Source organism: Populus alba, chromosome 8 (genome assembly GCF_005239225.2).
Source record: "Populus alba chromosome 8, ASM523922v2, whole genome shotgun sequence".
Classification (NCBI taxonomy): Eukaryota; Viridiplantae; Streptophyta; class Magnoliopsida; order Malpighiales; family Salicaceae; genus Populus; species Populus alba.
In genome coordinates this window covers 4175570-4182659 of record NC_133291.1, presented here as the reverse complement: position 1 = coordinate 4182659, position 7090 = coordinate 4175570, and the positions used below count along the sequence as shown (strand labels likewise).

Genomic DNA, 7090 nt, shown 5'->3' with positions numbered 1-7090 from the left:
AAGAGGGAATAGAATTTGCTTGAAATGAATTGTATTCTTGATCACATCACATATTTATACAAAAGCACTTATAGTTATTCAGATAGATAAGGAATCAATTATTGTCCTGCAGTTTATCATCCTACAGAATTAGTTTTACAGTAGAAAACCTAGGTATACAAGTTATCTATTTCTAATAGGATTCTTATTCTTAACACTTTTCTTCAAGTTGGAGAGTAGATATCCTGCACTCCCAACTTGTAGACCATAGGAACAAAAATTTCTTTCCCAAGAGCTTGGTAAAGATATCTGTCAATTGATGCTCAGAGTTTACATGTTTTATTATTACAGAACCATCTTGGATCTTAAATATAGTGGCAATCGATCTTGATATGTCTAGTGCGCTCATGAAAGACTGGGTTGGCTACAATATGCAGTGAGGAGACAAGAGTTTGGAGACATGATGAAATTAGATACATAATTGATGAACTAAGCAAGATTCCAGAAACTATTGTCAGCACAAACAACATAATCCTTCCAAACCAGGATACAACAATTTTGCGTATCACAAATAAACGTGGGGAAAATGATGCTTTGTTCGAAATTATTTGTGAAGGTCAGTCTATAATTGATGAGAATGGACAAGCATCAGATCATCATCCAAGAGGTTCCTATGGCTTTCCGCAATGGCTTGAGGTAAGTTCCCTGCATCACAGAAAAATATACTCTAATAACCTTAATTGTTCCTTTTACCCATTATTTGGGCCATTTTGCTTGATACCAGATCATATTGATCTTGATCTTGATCTTTCAAAATAAATATGGGACTGTAAAAATGTCGGACTCTTTTATGAACAACAGAGCCTTGACCCCAAACTAATTGGGATCGGCTGGATGGATTCCTTTGTACCATTCCGTGCTATCATAAACCAAACCTGCCTATGAGGCTCAAAAGAGGAGCTTGTCCTCCTCAACATTGAATTTGAGTCTAACTTGTTTATAATGGACTGGTATTGAACAGTGCCAGAGAAAATAAGGGGTGGTGCGGTAAAGATAAATCCAATTGCTTGCACACACAGCAGTAATGACCATTTGATTTCACTTGATAAGCACGCCCTTATACACACCTATTATAGTTGATCAAGAGTACCGCTTTGTGCATTTCAAAATTTGTGCAATTTGAATCAGGTCACTCCAGCAGCTGGTATAATTAAACCAGGCCATATTGCCGAGGTGTCAATTCATCTTGAAGATTTCCCCACTTTAGAAGTTTTTCTTGATGGTGTCCCTCAAAATTCATGGTGTGAAGACACCAGAGACAAGGAAGCTATATTGGTGGTGAAAGGTCGTGGAACTTGCAACACAAATGAGACAAGAAACCACCGGATACGTGTGCGCCACTGCTGTTCATCGCAAACAGCACAACTTGACCCAGGACCGAATGGCTCGGACCAAGTCCAAGGAAATCTTCTTCACCGGGCTGATTACCAACATCTTAGCAGTTCCTATGATGTGGTCAGCCACCTGCGTAACTTGCGGAGTCCATAAATGGAAATCATTTACAGTTGTTGAATGGCAAAGCCCCGACGAGTTGTTCTCCCTTCTCCATTCTTTACAATCATCTTCGTGTAAATAACACAAGCCTTCTTGCTTTCATTGCTTTTACAAGTTGAGCGCTTGTAAATAGTTTTTCTTTCAGGTTGATCCAATGCTAATTTTTTGTATGTCTTCAGTTTTTGAGGCGAGTCTGAATATATGCATTTTTCTTCGTTTTAATTTAGTTCTGAATTGAAAAAGATCAATACGAGGCATCGTTCTTGAATAAATGATGCGTGGATCAATCTCAATGGGCCTGTAGTTTACTTCTTGCAATGGTAAAAGGGCTGGAGCTCCATATAATAATAAAATACCCATCCTGCTATTGGATTGATCTTTGATCACATACAGGTAGAACCATCTCTTCGAAAAAAGACACAGAAAATAAGTTTTATTTATTTATATTTTCCCCGGTTGACGCCACGGCAAGCCACACATCGCATGCACAGCGGCACAACCTTGCTTAATTACATTTTAAAGCTCTAAGTAACCTTGTACCCAAGACGATAAGCATATTTGATGAGTTCATCGAGCTCGTCCTTGTCTACAACCCCATCGTGGTTGGCATCGGCATGGTGCAGCCCACGGTAGGCTCTAAAGGCAGGGATCAAGGCACCCAGACGACCGAAGGCTTGCTTTAGCTCTTTCTTGCTGAGAAGACCGTCCTTATTGATATCGGACTCCATGAAAATTGCCCTCAACTGCTCTTCAGTTAGCCGAGAAACGGGTAGCCCGCGTGGTGTTATGTTCTTGACATCAATACCCATGCTCCCGATGGAATAATAAGAGATTAGCTTAATTTGAACGTAAGAGATGTTTTCACGCTACGATTGTTGCAGTTTAGATTGAAAGCAAGGCATATATATATATATATGGCTCGAGTAATCAATCAATCAGTTCAATAGTGCAGTCCATATACACACCGACTTATCTCCATGCAATATTCCATATACAAAATGCTCTGCTTTACGGATATGTTCTGATCTTCGCTTATCTTTGATCCTTTTATTTTGGACCACAGATACACTTCTATATATTTCCCTATTCCTGTTCATGTCTAAACCTATGGGAGAGATGCAAGCTTAAGACTGACAATTAGTTAATTAGAGGAGATAAGTGAAGACGAGTCCGAAGCTTTGAACTCAGCTAATGAGGAGGTTAAGGTTATTGAAAGCAAAGGTCCCGGCGTAAGAAAATTGTAATGAGTTTCAAAAAAAAAAAAAAAAAAACCATAGAGATCATACATAATTCTTAAAGATATAAAAAACATACTTTATAAGAAATAAGTCTTAAAGAAGTTAAGGTTATTGAAAGCCTTTCCATCACCTCAGGCCTGCCACCAGAAACACAAGCTTCAATGAGAGAAATGGTGAGGAGAGGGGAGAAAGACGCATGTTTCCATTCAGGAAATGTTATTGCAGGTTATTGACCTTGTTTAAAACCCGCTCGACAACCCACCCCCCTTCTTTTCCACGAGTTGTCGTCAAAGCATCCACCTCCATAAAACAAAATGAATCACTTGCGAAGTACAACAAACTTAATGGATCTCAGATTACCCAGAAGAGCACATGCAATGTTCAGAACGCCTCATCAGCCAGAAAACCCACTGTGAGTACTTTAGAGGTCATTAAATTTGAATCTCACAAATTAAAGTCAAATAGATCAAAGAGGAAAGAACGATACAAACATGGAGTACTTTGGAATTTCCAATGTACACAAAATTCAGAGTTCACTAGAGTAAGGAAAATGCCAAATATTTCAGTCTTCTATCTTTCCAGTACATATATCCATCATATCAAATTAAGTAACTGGAAACTAATGAATACAACGACATGGGAGCCACAAACCTCATCAAAGAAGATTGTGCATGGCAAGCATATAATAAAGGATTTAGTAGTAAAAGTTTGGAGCCAAAAGATTTATTTTCTATATGGTTTCGGGTTTGAATCCTCTAATTGCTAATATGATAGATACTAGAGGTTTACATGGTCGTTAACTTCAAGATCCATGGGATTAGTTAAGGCGCGCGCAAACTGACACGAACATCTAAATTAATAAATAAATAAAAAATGCATGACAAGCATGTTCTTGCACGACAAAACAATGTCCGAACTGCAAGTTCAGTTTCTCCAACATGCTTATTCAGAAGTTCAGGACCCTAACAAATCATGGCACTGGTCATTGTTAATGCTTCCATTGCTTTTACAAGCTGAGCGTGTTGGATTTAACAAATGAAAATAGAGAAAAGAATGAAGAACAACTTCTGCTGAAATGCACTGTTTTATTGATATTGCAGCATAATGAAAACATTGAACAATAGAAAGCTTTAAAGGGAAGCAACAGCAACATTATCTCCTGCTGTTACGTAACAGAAATCAAAGGATAACATTCAAATAAAAGGATTATATCAATCCTAACAGAATTTGACTAATTCAAATAGCTAGTGTTTTATTCAAACTAAAACTAATGACAGCTTCCACGAATTCCACATCAGCTGTTTCTTCATCAGCAACTTCTTTGTCAGCAACTTCTTCATCAACAGCTTTTGAGACATAAACTCAACACTCCTCTTTGGCTCTGAAGCTGCAGACTCCAAGTCTTTGCCTAAAGAATTCAAACTTAGCTTGAGGAAGCGGCTTGGTCAGAATGTCAGCATTTTGATTTTCTGTTTTGCAATAAACCAGCTGTATTTCACCTTCTCTTTGAACTTCTCTTAGGAAATAGAGTTTCAGTTTGAAATGCTTCGTTTTACCATGGAACACAGGATTTTTTGCAATTGCAATTGCAGCTTGATTGTCTACAAGGATTTGTGTGCTTTCCTTTTGCTCCATCTGCAGATCACTCATTAACTTTCTAACCCAAATAGCCTGATTCACAGCAGCAGTGGCAGCAACATACTCTGCCTCAGCTGTGGATTGAGCAATAACTTCTTGCTTCTTTGAACTCCATGAAAAAATGGCAGAACCAAAACCAAAACAGTAACCTGAAGTGCTTCTCATATCATCAACACAATTGGCCCAATCACTGTCAGAATAGCCATGGAGAACAGAATTTTTGACTTGACAAAACTTCAATCCATAGTCAATTGTTCCCTTAATATATCTGACAATTCTTTTTGCTGCCTGAAAATGAATCTCACTTGCACAATGCATATACCTTGAAAGGATACTTGTAGCATTCATAATGTCGGGTCTTGTTGCAGTAAGATACATCAAGCATCCTATTAAGGTCCTATAGATTGTTTCATCAATCTTTGCAGCTCCATCTTCTTTGCAAAACTTTTCCTTTTGATTCATTGGAGTTGCTGTTGATCTGCACTCTTCCATGTTGAACTTCTTTAAAATCTCTTTAGCATATTTTTGTTGACATATGAAGATCTCATTCTGCTTTTGCTGGACTTCCATGCCGAGAAAGAAAGTCATCTTCCCCAAGTCAGTCATTTCAAATGCTTTCTTCATTTCTCTTTTGAACACATCAATCTGATTCCTGTTACTTCCTGTCACAAGTAAGTCATCCACATAAAGAGAAACCACAAGCAATTCATCATTGAATTTTCTGAGATAAAGTGTAAATTCACTTAGACTTTTTGTAAAGCCTAAGTCTAGCAAATGAGCATCAATCCTGCTGTACCAAGCCCTTGGTGCTTGCTTTAAACCATAGAGGGCCTTTTTCAGCAAATATACTTTCTCCTCTTCTCCTTGAACAGCAAAACCTTCAGGCTGCTCCACAAATATTTCCTCCTCCAAATATCCATTTAGAAAAGCAGATTTGACATCCATTTGATGTATAGTCCAGCCATGTTGAGCAGCAAGTGCAAGCAGCATTCTTATAGTATCAAGTCTAGCAACAGGAGCAAAAGTTTCAGAAAAATCTACCCCAAACATCTGAGCATATCCCTTGACAACAAGTCTTGCTTTGTGTTTATTTATAGAACCGTCAGCATTGAACTTGGTTCTATAAACCCATTTAACTCCTATTGCCTTTTTATGTGCAGGTCTGTTTACAAGCAACCAAGTCTGATTCTTCTCAATCATCATAAGCTCCTCCTTCATTGCAGCCATCCAGTGTTGATCTGCAGCAGCTTCTTCATATCCTGCAGGTTCAATTAGTGCCACATTGCAACTCTGATAGATATCAGAGAGCATTCTGATCTTTGTAACAGGTTCATCATTAACATCAGCATCATCAACATCAGCATTCTCCTCTTGAAATTCAAGCTTATTTTTCTCCCAGTTCCAGCTTTCTGACTCAAAAAATTGGATGTTTCGGCTAACAATCACTTTGTTGTCTTGTGGAAGATAAATCCTGTAGGCTTTGGATACTAAGCTGTAGCCTACAAAGATTCCAGGTTCTGCCTTCTTATCAAGTTTGTCTCTTTTGACCTGTGGAATGTAAGAGAAACAAAGACAACCGAAAGTTTTTAAATTTTGCAACTTTGGTTTATAGCCATACCATGCCTCAAATGGAGTCTTCTGTTGCAGAGCTTTTGTTGGCAATCTGTTCAGAAGAAACACTGCTGTATTTGCTGCCTCAGCCCATAGATTCTTTGGCAAACCTTTGTCATGTAATAGACATCTTGTCATCTCCATAAGTGTTCTGTTTTTTCTCTCAACAACCCCATTTTGCTGAGGAGTATATGGTGCTGTCAGCTGATGTTCAATGCCTTCCTTTTCACAGAATTTGTTGAATTTTTCTGAGGTATATTCTGTTCCATTATCTGATCTGATCACCTGCATTTTGTGTGTGCTTTGTTTTTCCACCCATGCTTTGAACTTCCAGAATATATCAGCAACCTCAGATTTATACTTCATGAAATAAATCCAGCACATTCTTGTATGATCATCAATGAAAGTAATGTAATACTTACTGCCGTTTAATGATGATATTTTCAGAGGTCCTCCCACATCAGTGTGCACTAGTTGTAGTTTCTGTGTAGCTCTCCAGCTTTTGTTGCGTGGGAATGGAAGTCTTGTCTGCTTCCCATACTGACAGGCTGCACACAATGGAAGATCTTCTTCTAAGTCAGGTAGCCCTTTCACCAGATTGTTGCTTTTCATAAAGAGTATAGCTGCATGATGAAAGTGCCCCAATCTTCTATGCCAAAGCATTGTACTGCTATCTTCTTCATGTACTGCTGCTTGTTCTTCTTCTGTAAAATTCAAGGCAAAGCTTTTACTTTGCATCTGAATTTTAAATACTTCCTTGTTTTGTGCATCAGTAATCAAGCAAAACTTGTCTTCAAACAGCACCTTATATCCCTTCTCAAGCAGCTGACCAACACTAAAAAGATTTTGATTAATTTCAGGAACATATAAGACATCAGAAATTAATTTTAAACCTGTGTTGCCTTTGATTGCCACGGTTCCTTTACCCTTTACTGCAAGATATGCCCCATTTCCAATTCTTACTTTGGAAATAACTGTTCTGTCAAGCCTTTTGAAAAGCTCTTTATCATAGGTCATGTGGCTGGTACATCCACTGTCTATCAGCCAACTTTCTGTTGAGTTATTAGCAA

At 38.2% G+C, this 7090-nt stretch overlaps 1 long non-coding RNA gene across 1 annotated transcript; it reads left to right on the top strand.

The window, feature by feature from the left end:
• Positions 1–217: 217 nt before the first annotated feature.
• On the top strand, positions 218–1755 carry LOC118061019 (uncharacterized). Its single transcript, XR_004689523.2, has 2 exons — positions 218–675; positions 1168–1755. It is a non-coding gene; the product is annotated as an uncharacterized lncRNA (long non-coding RNA).
• The last annotated feature ends 5335 nt before the right edge of the window (positions 1756–7090 follow it).